The 23,144-nt window shown below is 33.2% G+C and overlaps 1 pseudogene; it reads left to right on the forward strand.

The window, feature by feature from the left end:
• The first annotated feature begins 12,463 nt into the window (after positions 1-12,463).
• Positions 12,464-13,265, forward strand: LOC132477428 (coiled-coil domain-containing protein 70-like; annotated as a pseudogene).
• Positions 13,266-23,144: the final 9,879 nt, after the last annotated feature.

The following is a 23,144-nucleotide window of genomic DNA, read 5'->3' on the forward strand; positions in this document are numbered from 1 at the left end:
CATATATCAATTTGTTTAAACTTCAGAGTAAAACTATGAGGATATACTATTATTATTACCATTTACTGATGAAAAAACAATGAAAATATTAATCAAATTTCCCATTCAATTACTGGCACTTGAGGTTTTTTATTGCTTTCAGTCTCAAATTTTAAATTTCTTTATCATAAATCTATTCAAAATCAAGTATTGGAAAGACAATAATCAGAGTGAAAACACATGCATAACATCAATTTTCCCACACAGTAAATGTATTATTGAAGATGGGCATAGAACCACAAAACCCTTTTAAAATGTAATACGTGAAGCCATTCACATTCTACTGTCCATGTTGTAGTGTGACAACTGTAGAAAAACAGCTTTAAAAAATTGCTAACATGATAGCGAGACACAGTAAGAATAACAACTGAAAAGTTTAGGTCACCGTAAGATGTCCAAATCACATCATAACCTCACATTTTCACTTCCAAATTATTTTTATCTAGCGGGCTGGAAATAGAGATTCAAACTGCATAACCTTTTATCCAACATCATTAATGTGCTAGGGAGAAGGCTTAAGTAACTTATTTTTTCTCAGGAAACCTGATGTTGATATTTGGCAGCTTCTAATCTGGCTGGGTGCCCTGACGTGAATTGCAGATTCTCTGGGCTCCTTTTGAGAGGAGTTTGAGGAGGATGAAAGCAGATGCAGACAAATGCTGATGGAGCCCAGAAGCCAAATAGCGTGAGGCTCCTCGCTACAACAGGAGTAAATTTGGCAGCCTCATGCTGGTTTAAGGAAGAAAGATAATCTTCTGTAAAGTAATTAGGTAGTCACTTAACTCAAACAAACCATTGCAATGATTGTATTTTGTTTTTATAATTTTGGAAGTGTTCTTTGAATGTAAGTTAAAATTAAGTCATTGTTTTTAGTTATTATTTTGAATATCATTTTTGTTTTATTTTGTTTTTTAAGACAATACTGGAAATTTAAAGTTGAAAGCAATACTTAATTGGAATGTATCCTAATTGATCTCCATATTTGAGGTCAACCTTGATCTTTTCAAACAAATATAACAAAATAAAAGGCTTTTGTTTCCTGATCTTGCAACTTTAAATCTTATTTCCAAGTTTCCTGATTTTCGGGCTATTGCCCTAAGCTTCTTAGGTTTCCATTATTTATCTTTAACCCCTTACTGTTACAGAACTAGAGGCTCTCGTTGCTCTTCTTGCACCATATTCTTCCAACAACAGTTTTTCCCAATGGTAGGTTTCTATTCACTTGTTACTTCTTGGTGATGGGGAGGAACATTTCTTTTTCACATTCACTGGAATGTTCTCAATCCATGTACTTTATGACCTCTCTACACCACTTTACTCATTCCTCCTTGGGCAGGTGAGTGATCTATCTCAAATTTGTACAGATAATCTCCACTCTTATTACCCACAGAAAGTACTTATTATTAATCGATTTCCTGAAAAGTTCATATTTTCCAAGAACCTGTCCCTCCTTGGGACATTTGCAGATTTGAGCCCTTACTTTTCAGACATGAAACTATGATATACCCTTTATCTATTCTAAAATATAAAACAAAATAGTCATTTAAGGAAATGATTAAGACTACCAATATGTATAGGATGTATGGCACTGAGCACTGGATTTCAGTTTGTGAGCAAAGTATTTTAAACCTAAGAGATGCTATTCAGGTGATATTTTTACAGAGGAGCATTTGGCTTTTTATTCCTGAGACCTGTGCAAGATGTTCAAGCCAGTTCTGTGATGATTGCAAGGACTTGAGCAAAGACAACACCTTAAAGAAAAATGCCTAGGCCTCATAAGAAGAGCTGGACCCGCTAGGCTTGGCAAAGACACTGGGATCTCAGAGAAAAACTTCAAAAGGAACTACTGCAGATTCTTCAGTACTCTGCAAGACAGAACTCATGGGGCTTAATAGTCAGCAGAACCCCATGACTGAGGTTTGATAAGTCTGGCTGCTGGGAGGTTAGCAAGCAAAAGGCATGTAGATCTCAAGGTTACCCTCTGCAAAGGCTAGATTACTTGTGATCCTTGCAAGCTAACAAATTTTTTTTTTTTTTTTTTTTTTTTTTGCGGTATGTGGGCCTCTCACTGTTGTGGCCTTTCCCGTTGCAGAGCACAGGCTCTGGATGTGCAGGCTCAGTGGCCATGGCTCACGGGCTCAGCCGATCTGCAGCATGTGGGATCTTCCCAGAATGGGGCACAAACCCATGTCCCCTGCATCGGCAGGCGGACTCTCAACCACTGTGCCACCAGGGAAGCCCACAACTGTTCTTTTAGTTGATTCAGGTGGCTTCAGCATGCATGTTTTCATTGCTTACTTCACAAGTTCAGCATTTCCTAAGTAGGCATAAATAAAGCACAGGTTCAGTTTTAAGCAAAATATCACCTTATCTCTTTAAAATTCTTTTAGAAACATATTTATAGAGTAATTTCTGCTTTTATATGATTTGTCAGCTGAATTTTGTGTGTACTTTACCACACTAGAGAAGTTCTAGCTTTGAATTGTTAATACCAATCTTGTATGAGTAAAAATAGATTAGCAGCCTCCAATATTTTTTATATTACAGATCAAGGAGAAAACCACAAACAGGGTATACCCTGCATATTCCAGGTAGTGCAAAAACTGTATAGAGTTAAGTTGATTCTGAACTGGTTAACTTCATATTAGAAAGAAACTGAGAAGGCAGGATCAAGATGACAGAGAAGGAAGTTCCTGAGCTCATGTCCTCCCACAGACACACCCAAACTACATCTACATATGAAACAACTCTTTCTGAGGACAAACTGAAGACCAGCAGAACAGCTCTTCTATAATTAAGGGTATAAAGGGAAAATGTCGAGATGGGTAAGTGGGGCAGAGATGCAATTTTGTCAGGATTCACACCCCTTGTGTAGTGACCTATAAATGAGAGGGAATGTCATAAACTTGGAGGTCTTCCCTAAGAATCGAGGGGTTCAAACCTTATACTGGACACTCCAGCCATGGGATTGAGCACCAGAAAAATGAAACTCCATAATTTGCTTTGAAAACCAGTTGAACTTATGACCAGGAAAACCTGAGGACTGCTGGAAACCAAGACTCTGCTCATAAAAGGTTCACACACAAACTCACTCACTCAGTCTCAGGACAGAGGCAGTAGAATAAAAAGCACCTGGCACTCTAGCTGGACTGCCAAGACTGCCTCAGCAGCTCCCCAGCCCATGCCCAGATCCAGTTCCAGCTATTGCAGCAAGTTCACCACCAAAGGCACTGTGTGCAGACAGTCTGCACAGGGATGATGCAACACAAGGTCATGCCTTCAAGACCAGGAGAAGTAACTGTTTTGCCTAAGTAACAGAAACAAATACAGAATGTCAAACAAAATAAGACAAAGGAAATTGTTTCAAATGAAAGAAAAAGATACCCCCCCAAAAATATCCCTAATGAAATGGTGATAAGTTATTTACCTGATAAAGACTTCAAAGTGACAGTCACATAGAATCTCACAGAATTTGGTAGAAGAATGGTGGAACGCAGTGAGAACTTCAGCAAAGAATTAGAAAATATAATATTTTAAAAAATGAGATACAAAGAATACAATAACTAAAATAAAAAATCCACTCTAAGGAATCTAAAACAAAACAATGCATATGCAATCTTGGAGATAGAATAGTGGAAATCACCCAATCAGAATGCAAAAAGAGGAAATAATTTAAAAAAATGAGGACCACTTAAGGGATTTCTGGAACAGCATCAGACATATTAACATTTACATTATAGGGGGTCCCACAAGGAGAAGAGAAAGAGAAAAGGGCAGAAAATATATTTGAATAAATAATAGCTGAAAACTTCCCTATCCTGGGGAAGGAAACAGATTTTCAAGTCCAGGAAGCCCAGAAATTTCCAAACAAAATTTACTCAAAGGTCCACATCAATATTTATCATAATTAAAATGGAAAAATTAGAGATAAAGAGAGAATTTTAAAGGCAGCAAGAGAAAAAACAAATCACACACAAGGGAATCCTTGTAAGGTCATCAGCTGATTTTTCAGCAGAAACTTTGCAGGCCAAAAGGAAGTCACATGACATATTTAAAGTGCTAAAAACAACAACAACAACAACTAAGTATACTCTACCCAGTAAAGTTATTATTCAGAATTGAAGAAGAAGTAACAGGTTTCCCAGACAAGAAAAATCTAAAAGAGTTTTAGTCATTAGTTCACCATGACTAAAACAGCTTTACAAGATATGTTAAATGGTTGGCTTTAAGTGAAGAAGAAAATACCATAACTCATAATAAAAATACAAATACTAAAATAAAAATATAAAAGAAAATATTTCACTGATAAAAGCAAATATATAGTAAAGACAGTGGATCAACCATTTAAAAAGCTAGTATGAAGGTTAAAAAACAAAACATATAAAATTAACTAGAGCCACAATAATTAGTTAAGGAATACAAAAAAATAAAAAGATGTAAAACATCACATCAAAAACATAAAACATGGGAGAGGGAATAAAGAGAAAGTAGTCCAAACATAACACTAAAGAAAGCTATCAAACCACAAGGGAAGAGACTAAAAGAAGAAGAAAGGAACAGTGAAGAATTACAAAAACAACCAGAAAACAATTAACAAAATGGCAATAAGCACATACTTCTCAATAATTACTTTAGATGTCAATGGAGTAAATTATCCAGTCAAAAGGCATATAGTGGCTGAATGTCCAAAAAATAAGACCCATCTACAAGCCATTCACTTCAGAGCTAAAGACACACACAGACTGAAAGTGAAATGATAGGAAAACATATTCCATGCAAATAGAAATGAAAATAAATCTGGGGTAGCAATAGTCATATCAGACAAAATAAACTTTAAAACAAAGACTACAACAAAAGACAAAGAAGGGCATTACCTAATGATAAAGAGGTCAATCCAAGAAGAGGTTGGAACTTTTACAAATATTAATGCACCCAACATAAGAGCACTTAAACTTATATAGCAAACATTAACAGATGTTAAGGAAGAAATAAACAGTAATACAATAACAGTAGGGACTTTAAAAATCCACTTACATAATGGATAGATCATCAAGAAAGAAAATCAATTGGGAAACTTTGATCTTTAGTGACATATTAGAGCAGACATGTCTAATAGATACCGTCAGAAAGTTTCATCCCAAAACAGCAGAATACACATTTTCTTTAAGTGCACTTATTGCATTCTGCAGAATTGATCACATGCTAGACTACAAAACAAGTTTCAATAAATTTAAGAAGATTGAAATCATATCAAGCATCTTTTACAACCACAATGGTATGAAACTAGAAATCAATTCCAGAAAGAAAATTGGAAAAAGCACAAACACATGGAAACTAAACAACATGTTACTAAACAACCAATGGGTCAATGAAGAAATCAAAGAGAAACAAAATAAAACAAAACAAACAAACAAAAAAACCTTGAGACAAAAATGGAAACACAACATTCCAAAATCTATGGGATATTGGAAAACATTTCTAAGATGGAAATTTGTAGTGATACAGGCTTACCTCAAGAAACAAGAAATATCTCAAATACACAACCTAAATTTACTTGTAAGGAATTAGAAATAGAAATGCAATCAAAGTCCAAAGTTAACAGAAAGAAATGATTAACATCAGAACAGAAATAAAATAGAAACTATAGTACAACAGAAAAGATCAATGAAACTAACAGTTGATTCTTTGGAAAGATAAACAAAATGACAAAACTTTAGCCAGACTTACTAAAAACAGAAAGAAAAAAAAAAAAGAAAGAAAGGGCCCAAATGCAAGAAGAGATATTATAATCAATAGCAAGCAAACATAAGAGACTGCTATGACTAGTTATATACCAACAACTTGTACAACCTAGAAGAAATGAATAATTCCCTAGAAATATACAATCAACCAAGGCTGAATTAAGAAGAAATAGAATACCTGAGCAGACAAGTTACTAGTAATGAAATTAAATCAGTAATCAAATAACAAACAAACAAAAAATGCCAACAATGTAGAGGGCCAGAGAGTTTTAGAGGGAAATTCTACCAAACATTAAAAGAAGAGTTAATACATAGCATCCTCAAAGTAGTCCAAGAAAATGAAGACGTTTCATTCTATGAAGCAAACATTACCCTGATACCAAAACCAGAGAAAAATACTACAAAAAAGGAAAAACACAGGCCAATAATCCTGAAGAATATAAGAACAAAAATCCACAATAAAAATATTAGCAAACCAAATTCAAAAAATAAAAAGTGGAACTATCATATGATCTAGCAATTCTACTCTGGGTTTTATCCAAAGAAAACAAGAACACTAAATCAAAAAGACATATTCACTCCCATGTTCGTAGCAGCATTATTTACAGTAGCCAAGGAGGCAAACTAAGTGCCCATCAATAGATGAATGGGTTAAGAAAATATGGTATAAATATACAACAGAATACTACTCAGCCATAATAAAAAGAATAAAATCTTGCCATTTTGACAACATGGATGGACCTAGAGAGTATTCTGCTAAGCTAAATAAGTCAGACCAAGAAAGACAAATACTAAATGTTTTCACTTATATGTGGAATCTGAAAACAAAGCAAACAAACAAAAACAACAAAACAGAAACAGACTCCTAGATACAGAGAAAAAACTAGTGGTTGTCACAGTGGAGGAGAGTAGGGGGATGGGGAAAATATGTGAAGGGAATTTAGAAGTACAAACTACCACTTACAAAATAAATAAGCCTCTGGGCTGTAATGTACCTCACAGGGAAAATATGCCATAATATTGTGATAATTTTGTATGGTGTCTAATATATAAAAATATGGAATCACTATGTTGTATACCTGAAACTGACATAGTATTGTAAGTCAACTATACCTCAATCAAAAGAAGAAAGAAATTATTCTTTCTATTTGAAAGAAGAATCAAATAGAAAGATCTTTCTATTTGAAAGAAAGAAAGAAAGAAACCTCCCTGAGAGGCAGATTTCTTAAACAGTTTAATAAAAGGGAAGAGAAGAAACAGCCACTGTTGTACATAATCGAAAATACCTACTCACAGGGGAATGTAATTTCTGGGTTCCTAGCTAGATCCCAAATGAATATAGAACTGGTTGTCAGAATCCAGGGACTCAAAAGACAAATAAAAATAAGGTTGTGCAAAACAGTAATGTGGGATGGTGAAAATCAACCTGTTGATGGTCAGTTTCTTCCTATGGATCTTATTTCAAAGGTCATTTTTTCCAGAACTTAAACAGAGAAGAATGATTCTTTCATTAGTTTGATAGACCTGCCATAACAAAGTACCCCTAAGGGACTTAAACCAAAGCATATTTTCTCACTGTTCTGGAGGCTAGAAGTTTAAGATTAAGGTGTCAGCAGGATTAATTTCTTCTGATACTTGGGGATGGCCGTCTTGTCCTTTTGTCCTTAGATGGCCTTCCCTCTGTTCCTGTATCCAAACTTCCTCTTCTTACAAAGACACCAGTTATATTGGATTAGGGCCCACCTTAATGACCTCATTTTAATTTATAATAGTTACCTATTTATAGACTTTAACTCCAAATACATTCACATTCTGAATTACTGAAGGTTAGGATTTCAACATATGAATTTGGGGGGATACAACTCAGAGCATAATGATATTATTGGGAATGATATGTCAAAAATCTCAATAGTACCACATTAGTCATGTTTGATTCCTGCTTGTCTTTTGCTTTCCTTGTGCTATTTTCCCAATCTCATGAGCTCAAATAACTTGTGGAATATAATATTTAAGATTTAAGTTATAACTTCACCCTTCACACGCAAGTGTCTCTGGATTTGTGGTCTTGGCATTTCTGTGGCTGCTCCCTCCTCAAAAGTCCTGATTTTACTTTAGATAAGAGTCATTTAGGCTGATTTAGAGCAGAGACAGCTCATTATCTAAAAAGACTTTTAAGGTCATAGAACTGGAAAGTGACAAGAGCCAGGGCCAGACTACACTAGTTTAAATGTTAAGACATTTAATTCTAGAATACTGACTTTGTAAACACCACAATTTTTTATGTGGTGTTTTATTTTTTATAAAATGTTTTATGCAATCAATATGTGCCAAGCCTTCAACAAAAAAGCACAGAAAATAAATCATGTTAACTACAAAATTGTGTTAGGTGACTCCTGACTAGCTGCAAGAAGTTTCCTGAGGATGTGATTTTGAATCTTTGCTATATTAGATCTACCCAATAATCTGCAATTATACGGGCACTATTCTTACATTACTAAATAGAACATGGCACTAGTCAACAAGTTAAAATAAATTAAAAGTCTGAAACCAGATTATTCACCTACAAATCAATAAACAGATATTTAGAAAAAAAGCTTAGAAAGCTTGAAAACTTTCCATTCTAAAATGATGTTATTAAACATGACATCTGTTTTCTTTTAATCAAGTCTTTATCTTCTAATATTACTAATAAATAAACAGGGAGTCACTTTCTTTGTTTCCCTTTCTTCTATTTAATTTTTTTTGAATGATAATCAAAGGCAAGACTGACTTGAAGTTTATGATTTATCTGAAGAGATCAGAAATAATGTATTTGACCAAGAATTTTAGAAAATCCTGAAACAGCAAATTTTGTGAAAGGAGCAACAATGCCAGTGATATTTGATACAGATTTAAAGACATGTTAGAAAGTTCTTTTCACTATAAGTAAAATTTAAAATAATAATAATAATAATGACGACAGTGATGGTGGTGGTGGTGACTCACACTTATCATGGGCCACACAAACTTCCAAGTACCTTACATGTAGTTCAATTCATTGTATCCACATACGAAAATAATCAGGTATTATTCATTATGCAGTTGACAAAACGAAGAGAGAAAAAGTTACCTTGCCCAAGATAACACTGCTATTAAGTGGTAGACTTCTATAAAAACATCAAACACACACATACATCAATGTATGTGTGAACATTCTCTCTTGTTGTTTTTAACATTAATATTTTGAATAAATCATACATACATAAAAAGCACACAAATCATGTGGGTAGCTCTATGAAATATCAAACAGTAAGCAAACTCTAGGAATACACACCTAGAAGTAAAAATTGAACACTACTAGCATTCCATCATTAGCACATCCCTACCTCTAAGAAATTCTCTTTACTTTGACTTGTAATATCATACATTATCACATGATTTTGCATTTTTTAAATAAAATCATGTGAAATGTATTGTTTATTTCATTTGACTCTGTTGTTTGTGAGATTTCTCAATTTTGTGCCATGTAGAAAGAGTCCATGAATTTGTACATCTGTTTCTGAGCTTCCTATTCTGTCCCATTGGTTTACTTGTCTATCTTTGAATTCACACAACACTTTTTGATTTACTATAGCTTTTTAGAAAGTTGATCTTCTTTTTAAGATTGTCATTTCTTTTCCTGGCATTTCAATAGAAATATGAGAATCAACTTTTCATTTTACACACACAGGCTTATACAAACTGCTGGGATTATTTTTCCAGAGAAGTCATTGAATATATATATCAATTTGACGAAGCTTAACATCTTTCCAATATTGAACCTTCCAATCATAAACATGGTCTACTCTTCCTGTTTTTTGTAGCTCAGTAATTTCTCTCAATAATGTTTATATTTTTCTATATAGAGGTCTTGCATAAATTCATTTATAGATGCTTTTGCTGCCAATGTAAATAATATATAATTATAAAATTCCTTTTCCAATTGTTAGTTGAATATATGTAAGTAAAGATGATTTTAGGTTGACCTTATATCCAATAAGCTTACTAAATCATATTCAATTTTAATAGGTTAGTTAGCTGCAGTTTAACTATTTTATTATAATAATTTAACATTTTCTCAGAAATGTTTGAAATATTACTATCAAATCCTGAGAGCCTTGTTTTTTTTCTAATCCTTACATACTTTCTTATCTTGTAATAGTAAAAATTCTAGGACAATGAAGAATGAAAGCGATGATAGTGGGCATCTTTATATACTTTTGATCTATTTGTATTTTATCATCTGGTATGTTTATGCAGGTTTTTCTTAATACTCATAATTGAATTAAATAAGTTCTTTTCTGCTCTTACTGTGCTAAAAAATTTTTGGTGATGGTATTGTTAGTTTGGTTTTAGTTTTAATGATGAAAGTGTGTTGATTTTTGTTTTATAAAATGCTTTTTCTGAATCTTCTGAAATTACTTTTCTCATCTTGGCAGGAGATGAAAATTTTCTCCTTTGTTCTTAACAGAACAAATTAATGTAGTGAATTACATTAATTGATTTCCCAATGTTAACTCAATCTTGTTCATGAATTAAACTCAGTTTGGTTAAATGGATGACACATTATGCATTTTATGTATTGTTGTACTTGGTGTACTAATATTTTGTTTAGGATTTTTGCATCTGTGTTTATGAGATACTTCAGACTATAGTTTTTCTTTCTTGTAATATCCTTGCCAGGGTTTTATGTAAAGTAATGTGGTCTCAAAACAAGAAGTTCTTTTTATTTTTCTCTCATCTGAAATAGTTCATAGAAATATTAATATTCTTTCTTTCTTAAATATTTAAAAGAATCCATAGATGAAACCATCTGGGCCTGTAGATTGAGGGAAAGTTTTAAATTATAAATTCAATTTATTCAATAGATCAAGGGCAACAGAGACTTTCTTCTTGCTTCCCAGTTTGTCCTTAAGTCTCAAGAATTACAGCATTCTAACATAGAATGTTCCAACGTCTTTGGAACTCTTTCTGAATCTTCAGCTAACATGGTAGCAGTAGTAAAACAGTTAGACTAGAAACACTAGTATAAAGAAGAAGCTGGTACATAGTTACATAAAATACTTTCTCAATTCAATTATACATGAAGCTGATCAAATGGATATTTCACTCTCATAAAGTTAAAAACAAAGAAATTGAAAAATTTCACATAGATCCTCTTAATTTTACATTAACTCTCATTCCATGCCATTATATATATATTTTACTATTTTATTAAGTTAGAGAGTTATGACTGTGTGAGAAAAATACTTTTTCAATCTTATTAAACAGATATAATGTAAATAGCTGGTAAGAAATCTGGCACAGTGAATAAACTGGCAAATCTTTATGAAGGTGAGTGGTTTGGGATTATACATACTATTATTATATATTCTATTTTCAAGTTTATACCTTAAGCCAATTATAAATTTATAAGTATAAATAGTTAAAACATTGTGACACCTATTTAATATAGTAATATTTAAATGTTTTAATATTTCACCAAAAGTTTACATTTTAAAAAATTATAAAAATACTCGTTTTATATTCTAACAGTGGACATATATTGGATAATCTAAAAATTTACCTTAGATAAGATTACTGGAATTAAAATGTGTCCAGTGCTATTTCCTTAGTATAATTTACAAATTTACCTAATACTGATTATTGAGTATATTATTGATTCAGTGATCTTAAAATCATTTAAAGTGTTTTCACCTTTAATTGTACAGTGTTTACTGGTACTTATTAATTCCTAGGTTATGATAATTAGAGCTATTTTGCTTATAACAAAAATCAATCCTATAAATTAATTTTAATAATTTAGATGAAAGCAAGGACTAAATACATATTCATTAATAGTATAGACAGGCATCAAATATGACCTTACTTTTTAAATTATATATTTTTCTTAAAAAACATACCAAAAACCAGCCAAAAACTACGTATAGCACTCATTATATCATTAGTGTCAACACCATATGACATTACTATTGATGACATAAAATCTTGACAAGTTGTTTTCTAGTACTAAGAGGAATCAGGCTTGCAAGTAATTCAGAGACCACAGAAATGTAAATGTGGAATATTTGTTTAAATTTGTAATACTACTACTAAATGCCTAGGTATGGTAAAAATTATGGCGTATAACTTATTTAAAATTATTTTCTAGTTCTTACAAAGCAAGCCATTTTTTTAAATAGATGGTATTTTTCCACACCAATAGCAGGTGATTTAATTAAAATAATGAATATATTAGTGAAAGATTAATAGTTGATTAGACATAGTTTAGCTCACAGTTTAGCTTAGTTTAACACAGATAACAATTCAACACATTAACCTTTATCTGGCACCTAGATTCAATAAGTAATCTAGAATTATTATTGTGTAATTTTTGTGTGCTGACATGTAAACTTATTCAGTTGTTTTTATATCAATCTAATAGTTAATTTGCTGACTTCTCTTCATAAATTCACTTTTTTTTCCCCCTGCAGTGAGACTTTCTGAGCCTTGTTAGATCCCTGCTGGTTTACTATTTGTGCAAGTCAACCAACAGCCAATTCTATACAAACACATTCTCAACAAATCTAGGACCTGTTTTATTCCAAATATCATTAGTTCACCTTTGGTTGAACCCAGCACACTGGGAGTTTATATACTCTCCTCAGATAAAACACTAAGAAACAATGGTTGTCTCTGAATTTAAAAGACGGAAGACACTGCATTTGTTTCCCTCTTTTTTCTCTTGTACCCAAGATCAAAACAACCTCAAACATGGATCTCAGGAGGTGGGACAAAAACCTTCAGAGAGACAATACGGTGTCCAGGGCTGAGAACAAGGCTCTCAGAAAAGAAAACAAGTCCCTCTGGGGAGAAAACAAAGCCCTTGGAGAAGAAAACAAAGCCTTCCGAATGGACAATCAGTTAATCCGGGGGAGAACCAGTCCCCGAGACAGCAAAAACAGCTGCTGTGTAAGTTTAAAAGTGTGATTTTAGAAAACCAAAAACCACCTGGGGAAAAAAGTCAATGCCTTGAACACAGAAAGCAGGTCTTATTGGCAACAGAATCGAGCCCTGGAAGTTCAGATCAAGGCTCTCAGGGAACAGGAGAAAGCCTTCCAGAACGAGGCGAAAATGCTTCAAGAAGAAATAAGTTATCTACATGAGGAGATCAATGCCCTACAGCATCAGGAGTGTGCGATCAGGATGGAGCAACAGGCCCTGATGGAAGAATGACTCGCCCTGGAGATGGAAGAACAAGCTCTGTGGAAGGAGGAACAGGCCGTACTTGAAGATAACAAGGCTCTGAGAGAGGAGAACAGTGTTTTTCAAGAGGAGGGAAAGATCCTTCTGGAAGAGGTGAAAGTCCTGGAGGAGTGGAACAAGATTCTTCAGGAGAAAGACAGCAAACATGCTGGCTCGAAAAATGCACAATTAAAAAATAAAGCAGGAGAAGTGTTACCTGAAGATGTAACCAGCAAACCATGAGTATCATTAACATTCCAGAAAAAAAAAATCAAACTTTTGAAGGTGAAATACTAATAGTGGAGTTGGAGTAGGAAGCTTGGAAACGTACAGGATCTGGTCCTGGAAACAAAATAAGGTCCTGAAAAGTTGGAAAAAAAAATTTTTTTTTCTTTAAGTTTACTTAAATTGTACAGAACTATTGGTGGTAAATATTATTTTAGAATGGAAAAGATGTATTGCTCAAAACGTGACACTGAATGGACCAGCTTGGTTTGCCCTTTAGTTTCAGAGACATTTGGTGAATACTGTAAGAAATCAACATCACAAAGGAAAACTTGTCTTAAAACTTGCTCTTAGAATTATGAAAAATATAGTGAAATATAAAACTTTGCATCCTTCATATGTATTGTGAAAAAAAATGTTTTGTAGAAGAATATTCTGCTTTATGTTTATTCCAATAATCTAATTGAGGAGGCCAATAAAATACTAAGAAGAATTTTTAAAATATGTGAGTGTTCACAGACTTCCCACTAACTATTTTTTCTCTCAGTTATTTTCTTCCTTTTGCTTGCTGGGAGTGTGCCTTGCTCTCTAATAAATGTATTAATGAGAGAAAAGGGAGTGAGAGAACAAATTTCCCTAAACTCATAATAGGGCTTGTGGAGTTTGGACTGTAAATCTGTGGGATGGTCCCTTTTCAGTGGAAATTGGGGAAGGAAGAAATGGATTTTTCAGATGTATTAATGTTGACAAGTGATCTAATTGAATGCTCTTTTAAAAAAATAATTCTGCAAAAACTAAGTCAGATGGACTTATGGATTTATTAGAGTACACAGATATTTGCAGAACACTAGTTTACAAACTGCTACAGTGTACCTTATTTTTCATCATCATAGATTTTGAGCATTTAATACAGTATAAACATTCAATGGATTTTATTAAAGTCATATCTCATTCTGATTCTTGTCTAGTGTTATGTAATAGGAATATAAGAAAAGTATAGGAAGAAAAGACTTTCCTTTTCCCTAGATACCGCCACATCTGCAAAAAGTCAACATACACTTATTAAACACCTTTAATTAGCATTCTCCTAAGCAATACAGATACATTTAAATATAAAAAGTGAAATGAGACATGTTCCCTGATTTTAAGGATTCCACAACCTGTGAAGAAAGATAAAGATTATTCCTTAAGAGAGCGTATCTATCTGCCTGATAAACAGATCACTAACCACTGTTCTTTGTAAATTATACAGCCACCATTAAAAAAAAAAATTCAGCCTTGCAGAATATTAAAAAGCAATGTTTGTAGACAGTGTTCAATGGACTTGTAGTCAATTGGGGCAGGGAGGAAATGCAAAGCCTTTATCATTGTTTTTACCTTAAAACATGTGGAAGAAACCTGCAGGAAGGAGAATATCTAGCTTGGTGTTCTAGGGATTTGTGGATATGCTGCTTTATTGTCTATACACGAATTCTGGTATGTTATTTTGCACTGAAAAAAGTCCTTACTCCGAAAACTCCCTACTGTAGTGTTTAGGAAAAATAACCTATTTTACTCTTTGGTGATGAGGTCAGGAAGGGCAATGCCCATGGATGGGTACAGTTTTCAGTGACCCTTTTCTGTGTGGAAGCTGTCATTATTGCCTCATGGTTCAATCAGCAGGAATTCAGGTTAAACTGAAGACACACTGATCAGAATTTCAGTCTCTCCTGTTTGAATTCATATGCTAAGCTGAAGATTGGCACTGCTACAAAGAAATTTTGGTTACTATTTATAGCACACTCTGCAAGTGAGAAAATATATAATTAAGGAATGGGTTAAAACAATTTATGTTGATATCACTCCTCATAATGTCTATGATCTTTCACGTTCACAGAAAAATCAAAAATTGGATACATTTAAGTGTACATTTAAAACTTTTCATATTGTTAGATATCAATTGAAATTATATGTTAAACAGAGGAAATATTTTGAATGAAAAAACATGGGGGCATTTTGATGCTCAAAACGCAGGAACTTTAGTGTATGTGAACTTTGTTTCTTTGTTCATTTCTAGGTCTTTCCTCATAGTTTCCAGAAAGGGTGGTCACCTAAAGATCATCTGAAAGCCTAATGCTCCCACCAGGATTGTCCTTAATCCAAACAAGCAAACAATAATTAGCTGCAGCACAGAATAGTTGCATGGATGTTCCAAATATCTTCTTAGAGATGAGAGACTGTTTATCTTTAAGAGACTATCAAGTTTCAACCCATGTGCTAGACTCTATTTATTTAAGGGCACAAATCCCAGACTCCCAGGCCCATCTTTCCTCACTTTGATTTATATTCCATTATGTTCTATATATCCTCTAATATATCCCAATTCTACATCATTCCCCACCCTTCTGAACATTTTATCAAACGTCCTATATCTTTAACCTCTTTTCTGAAAGTTCATTTTGTCTCCTTAACCCAGATAGACCTCAGTGATACTGCACTCTTTAGTATAGCTCTCAGGTGAAGATTTTTAGGCACCAGCAAAGACAGAGGTAGTGTAGGTTTCCTCATTTCTCACAGTACTTCCAAAACTTTTATCTTGTTTCCTCCTATAAAAGATTTAGTTTCAATGAAGCACGTAATATGAGATACCACTTTCAATCCTATGTAGTACTTCATATTCAGACTTCTTATTCGCTCTGGCTCAGATATTAAGACCTCTGGAATCTGGTTCATAGTACTCCTCCTTCTTTTACTCTTCTGTATAACCTCAAATTGCACATAGATGATTAGTCCAGAAATGTACCACTCAGTCCCTTGAATCTTCTTATCCACCAAAACCATTTCCCCCATATCATGTCAGTCTCCATCTCCATTATTATACCTTAAAATCTTTGATTTGAAAATACGTTGATTCAGAAATCTGAACTGTCCAACTTTCTGAATATACTCTCTATACTCCTTCTCTTATTTGTCTGTTTACCCAACTCATGTAGAAATGCAACTCATAACTCCATCCGCATTATTTCACTACTATTACCCCTCACATTCTCACTTCTCTTGTTATTCAGCATAGATTCCGGTTCATTACAATACCCTTGAGAATGCTCTTTACTTTTTTTTAAATACAAATTTATTGGAGTGTAATTGCTTCACAGTACTGTGTTAGTTTCTGTTGTACAACAAAGTGAATCAGCCACATGCATACACATACATATATCCCCATATCCCCTCCTTCTTGAGCCTCCCTCCCACCCTCCTTATCCCACCCCTCTATCGTCGCAAAGCACTGAGCTGATCTCCCAGTGCTATGCAGCTGCTTTCCACTAGCTATTTTAAATTTGGCATTGGGTATAATGTCGATGCTACTCTCACTTAGCCCCAGCTTCCCCCTCCCTCCCGCCATGTCCTCAAGTCCATTCTCTATGTCTACGTCTTTATTCCTGCCCTGCCACTAGGTTCATCAGTACCATTTTTTTTGTTTCTTTGTTTTTTTAGATTCCACATAAATGTGTTAGCATACAGTATTTGTTTAAACTCACTCTCCAGTGCGCTGACCTGAAAAATTTCCAACGCAGATTCCCTGTAACTATGTGTCTTTTCCCAACTATACCTTGTCTATTTCCTTATTTATTTCCTTGTGTTCCCGTGCACCTGAACATAGAGGTATTTCTATTATTTACAAAGAGATAACACTATATACATAAAGTATCTAAATATTTACATATATTAACTCACTTCACCTTTGTAAACAACCTACTTACTCTCAGTATCCTAATTTTACAGATGAGGAAAGAGAAGCACAAGAAAATATTCCTGTTTCTAAGGTCACATATAGGATTTTTCAGATATAAGATTTGAATTCATGTGATCTGACTCCAGACTCTGTCCTCTCAGCCTCTACTGGATATTAGCACTACAAAATCACCCAAATACAAATGAAGACAACACTGCCCAGCAATCCTACCATTTTTCCTGCTTTCCAATGTAACAAATTCTAATGTCTCCTTTCTCCACTTCATTCCTTCCTATTAAAAGGAAAATATATTTATCACATGTTAATCCTTCCATATTTGCTTAGAATTTTATCTTGTGTTTTCCTCTGAAGGAATTTATTCTCATCTGCATTCTCTAACATTTAACATTCTCGAGTCTTTTCTCTTTTAGTCATTCTAGCATACATGAACCTGTATCTCACTGTGGCTTAAATTAATACAAATTAGTATTTCCTTGATGATTAATGAGGTTGAGCATATTTTCATGTGTATACTGGTTATTAACATATCTTTCATTGTGAAGTATTTTTTTTCAATTTTGTTTATCTTCTCTTGGTGGTTTTCTTATTGAATTTTAAAAGTTATTTATATATTCAAGACACAGGTCCTTTTGGAGTCATGAGTACTGTAAATATTTTGTCCCATTTATGGTTTGCCTTTTGATTTTTCAACAGTGAGACATGAAGATGAGAAGTCTTTGAATATAAAGTCCAATTTATCTATTCTTTCATTTAGTGGTATATTATATTTACATCTATTGTCTAGTTAGCATTATGTGTTCTCATTTTGAGCCATATATTTCTGCCTAGGAATATGGATTCATGGTAACACATTCAACCAGACTCTAATATAAAGTGTTTGCATGCATATGTATAAACTTTGTGACTATGACACTCTGGCTAGTGTAGAGTGGAATACTAGGGAACACTAAAGTCTATGTACATATTATCTCATAGAGAAGTTATTAATGAAAATATATCTTTTTTAAGGAGAAATACTCAATAAACATTATTTCACACAAAGGGAATCTGGAAATATTCCAGAGATAGTCCTCTAGAACTAGGTAATTGCTGTGCCATTTAGCTGATATGATAAGCCCTCCAGTTCACTGTAGTCCCTGTAATATACCTAACTTAGTTCTGACCCATGTCCACATAAATAATTTTTATTATTAATCCCTGTAGGTCTTTTGATTGCCAGAAGAACTAGGAGAGTATATATATATATATATAACTATGTCATTTGAAGAAAGTGAAACAAGATATTCAAGGACTCAGGGGTGCTGGAGCCCACTCACAGAGGCTGCTCACAATTAGCTCAAAGAGATGATTGCATACACCTCTTCCCAACACTGCATTCATGGCATCACATTGGTACCTTGAACTATGTATACTTCAAATAAGAGCTTTTTTTGGGGGGGGGGAGCACCAGTTGTTAAATATTTACCTAACTACAACAAGTCAAGGTACCTGAAAGTTAAAACAATGAAATCTAGAAGTTTTATAATCATTTATATTTGTGTTCTAAATAAATTAGAAAATATTGTCCAACAAATTTTAGATATGTATAGCATTATTTATCTTTCAAAGAAATTTCACAAGATATTAATGATCTGCAATTTGTTGGTCATGACTCACATTTTCAACAGAAAAAATAAAGGCATACTGAAAGAGCGAAGCAAAACATTTTCCCTCTAAAACACTATTATCATTATTTTATTTTTATTAATATATATTGAAAATACTTACATAATTCAGAATCATGTATTAATAGTTCATTGTTCTTTAAAAATAGAATAAGTACATGATTTTGTATATGGGGAATGAAAAGCATGAAAGTAACAGAAAAATTTACACAAATTCAAGAAAAAAATTGAGAGTGGATAAGAAGTTATTTTATGCTCAGGATACTATACCTTATGTTAAGGGACTGTAAGAGCTCAGACAGCAGTCCCAAGAAAATGGATCATTAGGGATCTCCAAAAGGAAACCACAGCACAGTTAGGGATGCTAGGAACATATTAGAGCTGTCTGAAATTATAGATTTTGTACCAAAGGAGCTGTGATAAACTAAATTACATTCATAGTGAAAAGTCAGAAAGACACAAAATTATATCAACAAAGAAGAAAGTATTTTATGGCTGTTTGCTAAATAAAAACAACACAAAACAATCATGATTCATATAATTTTGATATTTATATTGTTTTTTAAATTAAATAAAGAGATAATAGTTTAGTTCCGCCATATTAAAATAGAATATCTGGTACTCTTCCTGATTCTGCTCCAACCTTTAATTTTTAAACTCTAAAATCCCTGAATATATCTTTGAGGCAGTAACATTACATCAATATTGATGTATTTTTCACCTCCCAAAAATATCTAGAACCATTCAGTTTATAGAAACTATCACTGTTATCAGTGCATAGTGAACAGTGTAATGTCTCTGATAAAATTTATCAAAACATTTCTGATTTAGGCTGATTAGAATATAAAGCTAGAGATAAAATTTGAATCTGCAACACATGATGCCATAACAGATGAGACACAAAAAGACAACTTATTTCTATAAGCACTAGGAATTAAATTTCCCATGTGATAGTTTGCAAAAAGTTTTATTTTGTCCCTGCTCCTGATGTTATACCAATTGTTCTTGTACACTGAATCTGGGGTAAACCACCTGATTTGCTTTGGCTAAGGAGATGTGATCAGCTGACTCAAGCAGAGCCTCAAGAAAACACTTGTCTATTTCTACTTCTGTACTACTATTCCTACTACTGCTGACAGAGCATTCCTGGGCTAGTTTGCTTTAAGGTAAGAGACACGTTGAGCAGTCATCTATCGAAGACCAACAGACATCTGACCATAGGCATGTGTATGAACACATCTTAGACCAGAAAAACAACCCAGAAGAGCTAAGTCTAATTACTAACCCACAGTCCTACAAGCCAAATAAGTGCTTATTCATTTTAGTCACTGATGCTGAGCTTGTTACACAGTATGATTGAGGCAATGAAGAGAATAAGTATCTGATAAACCACATTTTTTTCTTTCTTCTCTGTTATTTCATGATTTTTATTTGTTTGAAAATTCTGGTATTTAAAAAAATTAAAAGTATTTTCAGTTAAACAATGACATTTTATGTTCTGTTGTGTACATTTATAATAGTAATAAAATAAATTTACTTATAGACATACATGAATTATTTTAAATAAATACATTTTATTAAATCATTAGCAAAATACTGTGGTTAACTGATAAGTGCAGTGGTAACTAATACAGTTTAAAACATTGATAGATTGTTAAATTTATATGAAAGAATAAATAATCATATTATTAGTAAATAATGAAATTTCAAAAAATGTATGTTAATTACTTTAAACTGAAGACAAGGTGATATGTATTAATAAATGCAAATAGTTAATAGCAAAAGCATAGAAAAATACATCTAAATTATTCTCCTCTTTTCTATTCACCCTATGAAAAATTCTGACAAATGTCATCTGAAAGATGATCTTCAAGCTCATTTAGCAGAAAACATGTGATAAAAGAAGTCAGTATAATTTTAGAAAAGTGTATTATTCCAGACTAGCTTCATTTTTTTTTTCTAGTGGAGGTAGTCAGTAATTAGCAGATTAGAGATAATCTATCCTCCTGTGGATGGCTTCATGCTCTGCCACTTTCTCCTATAAAACATCCAGTCATGTGTTCCACAGTTCCTGAACCAGTCTTGATCTTGTAGGCAGTACACTACTGGAGAAAATCAGGAATTAAGTTAAAACCCACAGATGTCAGATAGTAGAGCCAACAACATTCACTGTGTTTCCAAGTCCCCTTCACTGATAATATATCCCCAAATTTGGTTTTCCATGAACAAACTTCCATATAACCTTCTAGATAGTGCAAAACGTGAGTCCAGGATCTGACCCAGATGTATACAAGAATTTAATAAATAATAAATGTCATTTAATACATTGACTAAAAGATGAATTAATCACTTGATAATCTTCAAAATGAGTTATCTGAGGTAAAGGTAGCTATATCCTCCACTTCTTACTGCCACTACCATAAAAACGCAACATATTTTGTATAGTTATGTGAAATATCTATATAGCTATATCTATACTCACACATATAGGTTTGCTAGGATTATCATAACAGAGTATCACATTGGGTGACTTAAATAACTAAAATTTATTTCCTCACAGTGCTGGAGGTTAGAAGTCTGAGGTCAGGGTGTTGGCAGGATTAATTTCTTCTGTGGCCTCTCTCCTCAGCTTCTGGAAAGCCATCTTTTGTGTCTTTACATAGTCTTCCCTTTGTGTGTGTCTGTGTTCTAATATCCCCTTCCTACAAGGACGCCAGGCATATTGGATTAGGGCCCACCCATAAGACTTCATTTTACCTCATTCAAGGCCCTAATTCCAAATACTGGATGTTAAGACCTCAACTAATAAATTTTAGAAGATACACTTCAGCCCATAATACCATACCTAAGATATAGATATACTTCAAGATATACTTTATATTACATCATAATATTACAAAACTTAATGTCATCATAGAGAAGAAAGAAGGTATATAATCTATATGGAAAAAAGCTTATATATTTGTTAGAAATTTAAAAATACCAAAGAAAAAAGCAAAACTGTCCATTGCAATTTTTACTATTAGTAAAATTGATAAACATACAAAGATTCAGAGAAACAGTTGTAATACATATACAGTATAATGAGTTATTAGTTATCCTCCAAAAACTCCAAATATTGCTAAGAAGACAATGATCCTTGGAGAAATAATACAATCAATATGGAAAATAGAAAGAAAACAAAAGGAAAATAAAGATATCTGAAGATTTCCTGACAAGCTATGCCTTATTGAGCTTGGTGTATGTATCCCCTGAATATTTATCTAATACCACCAAGAGTCTCTAAGTCAAGATCAGCTTCTCTGGTCAGGTTAGATTTTTCTCAACCATCACATTCCATTCTGTAGAGAGAACTAAGATACTGACTTCTTCCCTTTTCCATCTGGTCCTCAGGGTTTATTCTGTAGCCTCTCTCTTGACATCCTCAAGATGATTGATAGCCCTACCACAGAGGAGAAAAGTCCCAGTTGACAGGGAGTGTGTTACTTATGCTCACTTCTGGGAAATGGGAACTTGCTACATGTAGTCATTATTTCCCGCCATCTCAGATGGTTTAATAGAAGTGTCAGTCAGTGGTCTGTATGAATATATCAAGGAGATAACAGAGGTGGTTCAAACTCCCAACTTACTCTAGGATACCTGCACAAATTCTTTGAGATTTCAGTAATACTGTGAAGAGTATTTCTGAACCAGCTGTGAGCTATCATGCTTTTAACTATTCAAAGCAATTAAACTGCAATTTTACTGAGGCATACTTTAAAATATATACTGCAGCCACAAGGTTGAATTATGGAAGTGGTTAACTTTGCTGGTGAGTGAGTCTTATGGATCCTTTATGTTCATATCTCTCCATCACTTTCTTCTTCCTAATAAATGTGAGTTCTATTATCACAGAGCCCCATAGGCTGGGACAATATTATATTCTAGTTTTGGCATATGTAAAATCTCAGACTCTACCCCTTGACATTAATAAGAACTATGTTGCTATTCCGTGACACGGACTTGTTCCCCTATATGGAAGTTTTCCAAATTGATCCTTGCCTTACCTCTTCTAATAGATCATGTTAATCCAAAGAGTATTGATAAGCCTTTTAGGACTTGATTTTAGAGAATTTTTCGCCCTACCCTGAGTGTGTGAATTTACATGTAAACACCCAAAATTATACCTAATGTTTTGTTTTTTTTCAAATTTTATAATATTTGGGGAATATTTTTCATAATTCAACATGAATTGTATAGACAATTTTCTTCATAAATAGTATTATATGTAGTTTTATCACAATATTATTATTTAATATGATTCTTCTGTATACAGTACAAATACAACATTAATGTATGTAAAACTTTACAAAGACAGCATACATATTATTTCTTTTTCTATTATGAATGACACATTTATTTCCCAATAAGAGAAGTGAGATCACTTATGAAATAATTAAATGAATTTTGTTTAAATAGCATTTAGAATATTGAAGAAATAGATGAGGTAGAAAATATATT

Source organism: Mesoplodon densirostris, chromosome 17, assembly GCF_025265405.1.
Source record: "Mesoplodon densirostris isolate mMesDen1 chromosome 17, mMesDen1 primary haplotype, whole genome shotgun sequence".
Lineage (NCBI taxonomy): Eukaryota > Metazoa > Chordata > Mammalia > Artiodactyla > Ziphiidae > Mesoplodon > Mesoplodon densirostris.